This window comes from Heptranchias perlo, chromosome 37 (genome assembly GCF_035084215.1).
Source record: "Heptranchias perlo isolate sHepPer1 chromosome 37, sHepPer1.hap1, whole genome shotgun sequence".
Classification (NCBI taxonomy): Eukaryota; Metazoa; Chordata; class Chondrichthyes; order Hexanchiformes; family Hexanchidae; genus Heptranchias; species Heptranchias perlo.
The window spans coordinates 6,447,822-6,459,627 of NC_090361.1; the positions used below are offsets into that span (position 1 = coordinate 6,447,822).

The following is an 11,806-nucleotide window of genomic DNA, read 5'->3' on the forward strand; positions in this document are numbered from 1 at the left end:
TGTGCTTTCACATGCATTGAACCTAGCCCAGGCTGAAAGTATGGAAGTCTCCTCTCTCTGCTAGTTGCAAAGGTCTGATGTGGAATGAATTTGGGCAGTGAGCATGAGCCCACAGCACACTACTTACAATTCGGCACTAAAGGATTAAGTTTATGGAGTCTAACTAGTGGCGAGCTCAGATTGGAAAACTTTGGCTGTAGTGTTACATTCCCATCTCCAACTCAGGCTTGTATTTAACAAGTCTCCACGACAGCAGCGCAGCCTCACAAAATTACCTCAAATTGTCAGTGTCACACAGAGAGGCCACAGGGATAGTAAGCATGGGAAACAAAGTGTCACACTGCTGCAGTGGGAGTGTTGTTCTGAGGTTAAGGCAGGATAACAGTTGGAGTAGAGGGAGCTTTAGCCTTCAGCTGGCTGTGCTAGCCCTGACCCAACAGTGCTTGATGCCGACACTGTGTGCCTGAAGTGGGAAAATATTCCAGTCCCCATTGCTAACTCCCCTTATTTGGATGAGCACAAGAATGAGATAAGACCATGACTTCAAGTCTGCCACATCCTAGATTCAATGACGTGGACAAGGCCTTCAGAATGGTTCTAAACCACTCCCACATGTGAGTTAAATCATGATCAGGCTTTTCCTGCAGACTACACAACAATTTCCCAGTAAGTCCTTGATCCTTTTTTCCTGATGGCACGCAGTGAACAGACAAGAATATTTCGAAACAATGACGCTGCTGTGATCGTATTTGCTGAATAATACGGAAATATAGTGTGTCGCAGTGTTTCTCAAAAGATTTAACCAGTCCAACATACCTTATCAGTGGTTTGAATTTGTTTACAAGTGTCAACTTGCCTCAGTTGTTGGCACTCTTGCCTCCAAGTCAAAAAGTTGTGGGTTTAAGCCCCACTCCAGGGCTTGAGTATATGCTCTACATATAATTACATAGAATTTACAGCACAGAAACAGGCCATTCAGCCCAAGTGGTCTGTCGGTGTTTATGCTCCACAGGAGCCTTCTTCCATCCCACCTCATCTAACCCTATCAGCATATCCTTCTAAAGCTGACAGTGCACTACTGAGGAACTGCTGCATTGTTGGAGGTACCGCCCTTTGGATGAGGTGTTAAGCCAAGGCCCTGCTTGCTTGCCTAGGTGGATGTAAAAGATCCCCAGGCACTATTTGAAGAAGAGCAGCATGATGTGCCAGCCAACATTCGTTTCTCCCTCAACTAATACCACAAACAAAAGCGGATTGTCTGGTCATTCATCTCGTTTGCTGTTTGTGGGATCTTGCTGTGTGCAAACTGCATTTGCCTACATAACAAGTGACTACGCTGAAAAAGTAGCTTATTGGTTGTAAGGTTTTCTGGAATGTCCCGAGGACATGAAAGGTGCTATATAAATGCAAGCTCTTCTTCTGTTATACAACTCACAAAGCAAAGTCTTCTTGGATTGAACAAATGCAATGCAACCATTTTAGAGTCAGGCAGAAATCAAGAGGAGCTCCAAACCCCATTTCCTGTTTTATTGTTTTTTTCTGTTTTCCTTAGGCTTGTGTCCAGGGTGAAAGGCCATGGCTCACGATATAGGGCAGCATCAAGCATGACAAGTACGTGAGAAGACCAGGTGAATCAAGAAGCAGTTTGGTAATGCCAACCTTGGGCCTGTAAATTGTAGAAAGAAGGGGCTGAGGGAGATGAGTTTTTAGGAGCGCGGAAAAGAATTAGTTAGAATAAGTGACAGTCTTAATTTCAACTTAGTGAGGATGCAGGGAGGAGGAAGAGTGCGTAGGACAATGTATTTGGAGTTTAACAGGATGAGAGAGGCCTGTTGCACCTACTGTATATTTGGGGGTGAGGGGTTCAGAAGTGCAAAGTGTCAAGGGTCAGAAAGGTGAGCTCCAGCCGCACAGAACAATCACACAGCTGAGAAACACACTTGTTTGAAGCCAGCAAGACCCAGTTAGAAAGAGAAAAGGTGTTTGCTACTCAACTCAAGGCATTTTGTGCAGACATTTAGAGGACCTTAGTTTAGTACAGAGGGCTAAGATGTGGTAAGAGGACTGTTCCTGCAAAATACTCCTTGATGTGGTTCTATGTCTAGTTCACTTACAAAGAGAAAAACCCACAATACCGGCTGGTGAGGTTCCAGCGCTCAGATACATTGTAAGTGATCTCTGAATATCACTTGTGAAAATGAAAGAAAAAAGATAGAACACAGAGCCTTTTATCAGACACACTCATTGAACAATACCTTCAGAGACGGTTGCACTGAATAAAACAGCCATTGTAGTCTCACAGTCAGGAATTAAACAGTCACCATTCCACCTCCAACCTCACCTGTCCAGTAACGCTGCAAGTGCAACAGGGAGAGTTGGCAGATTCCCGGTGGTACTTTGTGTCTCTTTTTTCCTTTCCTTGATGAAGGTGCTGACTCTTGGCTCCACAGGTGGCAGTGGTCCTCTGGTGCTTTGCTTACATGGCCCTTCTTCACACGCGAGTCCACTGTGACACCGGGCTATTGCACCACGAAAGGGATCATGGCTGAGCCCGATCATGTCACCATCCGATGTCCACACACAAAGAGGTCTTCGGACAGTGATCAGGAATGTGATCAGCCATCTCAACACAGAACAGGAATCAAACCCAGAATTTCCTGGGTTCTGTACAGTTCAGTGTCACACCCAGAGAGGCATTTACCCAATGACTGGAGTTCTCTTATTTGTCACTTTTAACCAAAAATCACAATAAGACACACACACAGCTCTAGACCCAAACCCAAACAGGTAGTTTTGTGACATGGATTCATTACTCTAAGGTTGCCCCACACACATTTATCTTAAGAGTCTTTACAGCTGGTAGAAAATTAAGGCCTTCATTTTAGCAGCCTGGACAGAATTAAACCAAGAACCAGAGACAGTGGTTCTATATTTACACCCAACCTGCACATCCGTCCCCTGTCAGAGTTGAGAGAACAGCGTTTTTAGCAGAATTTCCTACCCAGTTACCCATCAAGAGTTGGACGCCTTCCTCCAATCGGTATGGACTGGACTCAATCCAGATTTAAGTGGAAAGCCAGTGCTCTGAGTGACACTGAAGCATTCAATAACTCCTTGGTAAGGAGGAAGCTATTCTTTTTTTCAGTCTGTCCAGTTGAATTCCAAACCTAGAAGGTGAAACGTCAAGAACTTATCATCTTCACCTCTAATCTCTGCCCCCATTACAACCCGCCTTCTTTCTCAGTTTTATTGACAGACAATAGTCAGGGCTCCTTCTGCATGTTTCCACTCCTGTTCTTCCTAAATCATAAATATAGTGCCCTCGATGCTCCTGTACCCTCTCTGTATCCTCACGGCATTGAAATCAAAATTCTATCACGCCCATCTTCCACTCTTAATTGTTTTTCCCTGGACATCAACATCATGGAACTCCTCAGCCTTCCTCTCCCCCTACAATCTACAGGCTTTTAATGCCCACGCTTGGCTTTGGTTTATCTCATTTGCTCTCCCACTCTTAGCAACCTTAGTGCTTTCCGCACCATGGGGCTCAGTCCTTCACTGAGATGTTCACAATAACAAAAACTCCTGACAAACCGCTTCATCAAGCCCCCTGAGACTTTCAGTTTTACTGGTAATGCCTGGAGGGGGAGGGGTTCTAATTGAAATTGTTAATCCCCCACCCACCATAAACGTCAGACATGCAGTGCGGTAAACAACACCGGCCTGAAAAGAATCTGTGTCTCTCCTCCTCTACTCCCCAATACTGTTCCTTTAACTCCACTTTTGGATTTATAAGAACGATCCTTGCTTTTAACTCCCCTCTGAAAAGTGCTTACCAAAAGGATGTACACGTCACAGAAATAGAGAAATAGGAAACACCTGCCTGGATGGAACACTCTCCAGTAAAGGAAGCGAGGCACACGTGCCTGACATAGAATTCTGAAGCGCTAATGCGTTTTTCAATTGTTTTGTGTGTCAAGAAACATTCCTTCAAGCTGGCAGGAAATGTTGACGTGCGGAGTTACGGAAATTAAGAGTGTTCTTTTCTTTCTTGTCAAGCTGAAATTAGCTTGCAGAGGAATGTTGTTGGTGGGGTGGTGGTGGTGAAGGCAGTTTGCATGTATACAAGTAGGGAGCAGGGATTCTTTGGATTTCCAAATGCAACAGCAGATTTATAATTGCCTTTTAACCCCAATTGTCAGACTGAACCCATCCTAGTTTTTTGGCCCTCCTTAGCCCTGATGCTTGCACCACCACACTGCTGGCTGAGACCAGCTCATCAGCACCGACTGGGGATCAGACCTGGAACCGTTCTGCTCTGTATGGCTCAGTACAACAATAGGGGGTAGAAATTGGTCTTGGGGGTGGTGGCGCAAAACTGTTGGGATCGAATCAGCCGCCCGTTAAACTCCCCGTCTGGTGGTCAGTTCCAGCGACTTCAATATAACCAAATATCAAGCTGGAGGCCGATGTTAGCCGATGGAGCATAAACACCGGCATGGACCTGTGGGGTTAGATGGCCTGTTTCTGTGCCGTACATTCTATGTAAGGTCAAATTTATTATTGTGGTGGTGGGACTGCTCCTTGAACCTTGTGCTGATTGCGTCCCCACAATGGTACTAGGTAGGATTTTGATCCAGCTACAATGAAAGTGCAGTGATATAGGCCCACGTCAGGATGGTGCGTGACTTGGGAGAGGGACTTGGAGATGATGGTGTTCCCATGATCTTGCGTCTCTTGTCCTTCTCGGTGGTAGAGGTCACGGGGCTGAGACCTGCTGAAGCGCATCCCGTAGATAGTACATAATGCAGCCACAGTGCTGGAGGACGTGGAACAGAATGAGTTAGAGAAGGAGACTGTACAATAAGTAGTGTCTTCAACATTAAGGATGCAGGAAGGAGGAAAATTATGATTATAGTAATTATTTCCTTCTCATTATTTTTGTCCCATTGACATCACTTGCAAATGATGTGATGGTATGTTTAAATGAGATTTACGTCACTGGTTTATGCCTTTTCAAATAAATGCAGAAAGGCTTTCCATACATTTTCACAAGGGCTTCAAGCCAGTGAACTGAAATGCTAGCGTATTTATTGACTGGTTAGTCGGGACATCCATGGCAACAAGCAGTGTTCCTGCTGTGATCGGACGTCTACCGGGAGATGATGGGCAGCCAGTTACTTGGTTTGTGCCGTTCCCCTACTGTGCACATGAGGTCACAGCGAATGACTGACTGCCAGTTAAAGTTTAAACAATTACCAGGAAACCGCAGATAAACCAATTTGAAAGATCCCTTCACAGCAGCCACATGCTCCGAAAGAGAGGCGAGAAATGAGCTAACTGGTTAATATGTGTGTGTCGCACTTGGTGTGTGATTCTTATTACAGAGCATAGACACAAAGTGATGAATAGGGAATAAATATGAGATGATTAAATCAGGACTGTGCTGTGTTGGTCTTACTTCAATATAATTAGACTGTTTAATGCATAGCTGATAAATACTGGAGAAGGGAGATCTCCATAATTTGGGTGTAGTTAAATTAGGCACTGAAGCTAGTTACAGCACCCCAACCACTGCCTTGACTGAGATCAGTTAACTCGGCCCACACCAAAGACTAAAACATGGGCCTTCCTGGTCCGTGTGGTACAGTAGCCTGGAGGGTTGGTAACCCTATGTGGGTGTCCTGGAGTCTCCAGGGATTAAAGACACTACTGCGAACAACACTGCTGCAACATCTTGGACACTGCTGCGAACAACGTGGGAGAAAAATCACAGGGCCATTACAAAAAAAGTGTTTTTTATTCCATTTTATTTGAACACTTTTGTTCATTAGTTATAGAAATATTAGAGATTTGGGTCAGTGGGGGTGAGTCTGTTTGACTGGGCAGGGCAGTTGGAGGCAGAAGGCCCTGTGATGAGGCCTCCTGGAAGACATTAAACAAGAGTTGGTGAGCCCAGTACCATGCCAATAAGCACAATGAGCAATCAGGGCAGTGATCTTCACTGATAATTATGAGGACAATTAGGTCATTGGTAAGAGTTTCATACTGGGCTAGTGTTACTGTATCAGGGAGATTCCAGAACAGATTCTGGGACAGCCAGAAAAGTTTACAAGGAATAGAACATACGAAATTGACAGGCAGGAAACAACCAGCTGATCCATCAAGCCTGCCTCACAGCATGATGGCCAGGCCATCATGACTAAAGACTTCCCCCATCCCTCTCACCCACCCACAGCCATGTAATCTCCTGGGAGAGGCAAAAAATTAGAAAAAACCCAGGGTCAATAAGATAAAAAATACTCTGGAAAATTCCTCTCCAACCCCCTCAGGCGATCAAAACCAGTCCAGGAGATCACATGGACCAAATGGTATCAATAAAGACACGAGTAACTACCAGTCCAGTTTTGGCCTAATACAACAGCTAGGGTTGCAGGTTAGTTTGCAGATAGCTCTCCAAGTAAGAACCAAATTTCTCTCTCAAAAGGTGTTAATTATTAAAGCTCTAAATGAATTTTGTCATCTACAGGGGAATCCGCATCATTGCGCCACGATCACATCCCCCTATCTGGTTTCCGACTAGGCAAAATATGAAAAGTTTAGCTCTGGCTACACCATTGCAGAGCCCCAGGGGCAAGGCTGGTATAGAAGCAGAACTTCGAGCACAAACTCTTACAAAGCAGTTCAGTCTTTTTATCTTTGTATTTTTGTGAAAATATAGCTTGAAAATTAACTTTGTAACATAGTCCCGATTGCTTTATTGTGCCCTCTTCTCTGTATAAACATAGTTTATAAGATCTTTGGAGTACATGGGCCTGGTTTAAAAAAAGCAGACATGGATAGAAAGAGAAAAAAAGAATCAGAGATAACGCACTCAGACAGGGGGAACTTGGGAACGAGCTTTGTTGTTTTCCACATCACTCGTAAGTTGATAGCAGCTGATTAACTGTGAACTCCAGCTGAAAACTTTGAGAATTATTTTCCCTGTACTATAGTGCATAACATGGCACAATGCTCTGTAACCGAAGGGGGAATAAATCAGTTCAGTCTGTAATAGGCGTCAACCATGGCTCAGTTGGCAGCACTCTCGCCTCCGCGTCAGAAGGTTGTACTCCCACTCCAGAGACTCGAGCACAAAATCCAGGCTGACGCTCCCAGTGCAGTACCTGAGGGAGTGCTGCACTGTTAGAGGTGCCATTTTTCGGATGATATGTTAACCTGAGGCCCTCTCAGGTGGATGTAAAAGATCCCACAGCATTATTTTGAAGAAGAACAGGGGAGTTCTCGCTGGTGTTCTGGCCAATATTTATCCCTCAACCAATATCACTTAAAAAAATGATCTGGTCAGTGTCACATTGCTGTCTGTAGGACCTTGCTGTGCGCAAATTGGCTGCCGTGTTTACTGCAACAGTGGCTATACTTCAAAAGTGTCACTGTGTAGTAAATTGGCTGTAAAGCGCTTTGGAACGTCCTAAGATTGTGAAAGGCAATCCTTTCTTTCTCCTCATCATGTTTTTTGCTTTTCTAGCACCTCGGCTAATGCCAGCAGGATATAAATCAATGAGCAAACGCAGTGCTATTCTTGGTCTGGAAGAGTGAATTACCTTTTCCTCACAATGAGATAACTTTTGTCCAACCCCGTCCTCCCAGAGCCCAAGAAGGGAAAACAGATATTGGAGACTTTTCAGTCGGCTCGAGTGACTCGAAGTCAAAACAAGTTGGGTTAGTGCCAGTTTGTAGTGGGAAACTGTGGCAATGATACATTTGCTACTGAGTATTTGTAAACAGAGGAGCATGCAGCATCAGAATGACATAATTTGTTGCACTCAGTTTGGAGTACGAGCTTGGCATTAGTTGTATGTAAACACAAGTATTTATCCATTTACCCTACGTGGCATTAGCTGAGTTCCCAAATAGTAATTTACCCCCAGTGCCAAGTTAAGCCATCCGTCGCTAAAATTAGATGAAAATGTAAATTCTACTAATTTACCATCGTAACAACTATTGATCCAGGACTGAATACAACGAAAAGTTCATCACCCGATAAGTGATCTTTCTCTCACCACTGGTCTCCAGCTATTCTTAATTTCTTTAGTTATTGATCTTCACTGAATTGAAATCCCGACTTATCACAGAGTCTCGTGCTGTAACTGCATCTTCCCCAGGGCCTCCAAAGTGTGGAACTCCTGACCTCCCTCAGGTCTTCCATTCTTACAATCTACAGGCTTTTAAAACCCAATCTGGGGGCCAACTATCTAGTACTTCTTGAATTACCTCATCTGCCCTCCGACTTTTTTTAAAACTTTGGTGGGATCCTTGCACTATGGGCCTTGGCCATTAACCTGGGTTTTTCTCCCAATATAAAATAAAACGTTGTTACAGGAATTGCTGAACAAAGACAATATGTCGAGGAACCAACTAGGGAACAGGCTATTTTAGATCTAGTATTGTGTAATGAGACAGGGTTAATTATTAATCTTATAATTAATGATCCTCTGGGGGGGGGGGAGGGGGGGAAAGAATGATCATAACATGTTAGAATTTTATACTGAGTTTGAGAGTGATGTAGTTAAGTCCGAAACTAGGGTCTTAAATTTAAACAAAGCCAATTACGTAGGTATGAGGGGCGAGTTGGCTAAAGTAGATTGGGAAATTAGATTAAAAGATGTGACAGTAGATAAGCAATAGTGAACATTTAAAGAAATAATTCATAATTCTCAATGAATATACATTAACTTGAGAAATAAAAACACCACGGGAAAAGTAATCCAACCATGGCTAACTAGAGAAGTTAAGGATAATATTAGATCAAATGGTACATTTTGCCACCGTCTTTCCTCCATATGCTACTTGGAGGAAAGACTGTGGCAAAATATCAGTATAAAAGGGTGATGTCCTCCTTCGGTTGTCCCCCACAGCTTTCTTCAGTGTAGTACTGAGGGAGTGCTGCATTCTCGGAGGTGGTGTCTTTCGAATGAGACGTTGATCCAAAACTCTGTCTGTAAAAGATCCCATGGCACTATTTGAAGAACAGGGGAGTTCTTTCAGTGTCCTAGCCAGCATTTATTCCTCAACCAACATCACTGGAACAGACGTTCTGCCAGATCTGGTCATTATCTCCTTGCTGTTTGTGGGAGCTTGCTGTGTGCAAATTGGTTGTTGCGTTTCCTACATTACAACAGTGAGTATACTTAAAAATAATTAGTTGGCTGTGAAGCACGTTGGGACACCTTGAAGACATGAAAAGTGCCATATAAATGGGAATTTCTACACCCCCCCACTCATGAACCTCCCTCTCCATACTCGATTGGTTTTGATCTATTGAGAAAGGTGAGAACCCTAAAAGAGGGCAGAACATGGGCTTGAATTCTCATGTTTGCTTTGCTACTTATGAAAATGAACTGAAGTTCATTAACAACGAATGCCTCCACATCATGAGACAAAACAGTAAGTGGGGAAAAAACAGACTTCTATCTTAAGAACCAAGAGGGTGAAATTACTTCTGCTGATAAAGTACAAAACAGGAAATCCAGTTTTGTTTTTTTTTAAACTTACACTGAATTTTTTGATAACATTTTAGACAGAAGGAATTTTATCCCCCAGCTGATGTCTGGAGGTTTCAAAAAGCACCGTGCCTGCCTAGGCTGTCTAGACCTAGGGCCAGATTTCACTGAAAAAATAACGGCGTCTGAATGATGCACGCCGTTATTAATGCGCAAATCGGCCAGCAACTTGTGGCGAGGAAGAAATATCCCATGAATTGCAAAACGCCACAAGTTGCTGGCCAATTTGTGTCGCTCCACCATTAGCTTCGCGAAAACGGCATCTCGTGCTTTATCTCCCCGTGATTTTCATGAAGTTTCTGCATTTGCCCATTAATTGCCCATTAAACACGCCACAGAAAGTTAAGTCTTGTAATTAACAGCTTAAGTACCCTTTTAACGACATGATAATTGTTAATGACTGACAGTCAACCTCTCTTGTCCAGAAAGTGAACAATTATAAAAGTGTGGAATCTCATTCCTTCAAGTTGTGAATTGTTTTTAGAAGATTTCAAAAATGTAAAATTTTAAATCTTTTTTTTTTGCTTTTCCTGTGTCTTTTTTTTTTCTCTCTCTCTCAATCCAACCTTTCTTTCACTATCTTTATTTCTCTTTCTGCACCTGATGTGACATTGAATTACTCTAATTCACCCTCCTTCTCAGTCCTTCCTGTTTATTTCTCAATCCTTAAATCTCATTAGTTAAGGGAATACCCTGTCTGTCCCGTTGTTCACCAAGGTCCCAGATGCCTTGTTGCCCTCGCTGCGCCGTTATCAGCACGCACTTCCAGCAACTTTTTCTTTAAAACCTAAATGTGCAAGAACAAGTTTAACTAAGGGGGCAGGCCGCGAAATGCCCCGCTCCAGCGAAATCTGGCCCCTCGTATTTGGATGCACATACAGGGAAACCTTGTGACCTCCATCATCGCCAAAGATATTAGTGTTTGTGAGGGGCATATTTCTTCCTTTTGCTAAATGATGCAGGGCTTCAGTGTCACATAGCCAAAATACATTTAGTGCTGCACCCTGAGGGTGCAATTAAAAAGTACAGATTGTTTCAACGTTTGTGGTGAATTTTAAGTCAGCTCACCTGATAGTGCTCGGTGTACTGAATGCAAAGTCATTTGAGATGGGGCCCATTTCTCCCAGTGAGCCAGACAGATCAAACCACAAAAACATTCCGTTGTCTGGGTTTAGTGAAAGAAAACAAGATAAAGTACAATAGTACACTTCAGAGATAAGGTTCATTTTTGGTGCCTCCAGTTATATAAACACTCAGTAATGTGGGTGAGGTCCAGACACCAGCTGGGTTGGATCAGGATTAGACATAGTTCAAGGCAAGTTGACAAACGTCCGCCTCTCCAGGTTGCATGAGGAGGCAGGTGTACAATCCACAAGGCTTTTATTAATATCATATTCATCCCTCACAAACATGAGGCCTCAATCTGCTGGTTTCTTAGGTTCAGGTAAACATGAAAGATCCCAGGCTACATCCAAGAGCAGGGAGTTCTCATCGTGCCCAGGGCGATGGTCCTCTTTCAACCAGCACCACTAAAAACTGAAGGAGATAGAAACTGGTTATGGCCCATGCAGTCCAACCGGGAGGCCTGAGACTTACCCAGAATTAGGCCTCGGACCTCATTTTAATGACGCCCGTCTTGTCTCCTGAGGCAGCTCACCCATTTCCAGAGGATGAATTGCGGGCTGCTTGCTTTGGCAGTAAAGGCCCTTAGGCAAGTCTCAGGGTTAGGTAACAGCGACCATTGAAGACTCCAGAGAGGAGCAGGCCCGGCGCCTGCTCCACTCAGCGCCAACCAATTTAACAGATGTAAAGAGCTTCACACCTGTTTTAGATAGCTGCCAGGGATGCATGAAAAATCGCCCGACCCAACATGGGGTTGGACGTCATTCAGGCATCCTTGGGCGCGGGGCATTGCTCCCAGAATTTGGTACTTCTTGCGCCCATTTTTCGCCCGGAAACCGGGCACAACGGGAAACAATTTCTCCCCCAGTAGCTATTTATTCATTCAACTGCTGTTTAGGGGATCTTGCGGTGTGCAAATTAGTTGCTGCATTAGCCTATTCAACAACAGTGTCTGTACTTCAAAGTAATTCACGGGTCCAGTGTAGTACAGATCAAAAAGGTCCTAGGTTCAATTGTGGTTTGAGCTAAACTGGCCCATCTCAGGCGGGAGAACAATTAGGATAATTTGCCTGTGACTCTGGGTGGGGGTGGGGTAGTGGAAATCAGCCAGAGCTCCTGCT

General features: G+C 44.0%; 1 long non-coding RNA gene across 1 annotated transcript in view; it reads left to right on the top strand.

Annotated features, from left to right (window-relative positions):
* Positions 1-6,685, top strand: part of LOC137304280 (uncharacterized) — a 79,938-nt gene extending 73,253 nt beyond the window's left edge. Inside the window, exon 3 of the long non-coding RNA XR_010958535.1 lies at positions 6,530-6,685. This is a non-coding gene — a long non-coding RNA (uncharacterized lncRNA). The remainder of the gene's footprint in view (positions 1-6,529) is intronic.
* The last annotated feature ends 5,121 nt before the right edge of the window (positions 6,686-11,806 follow it).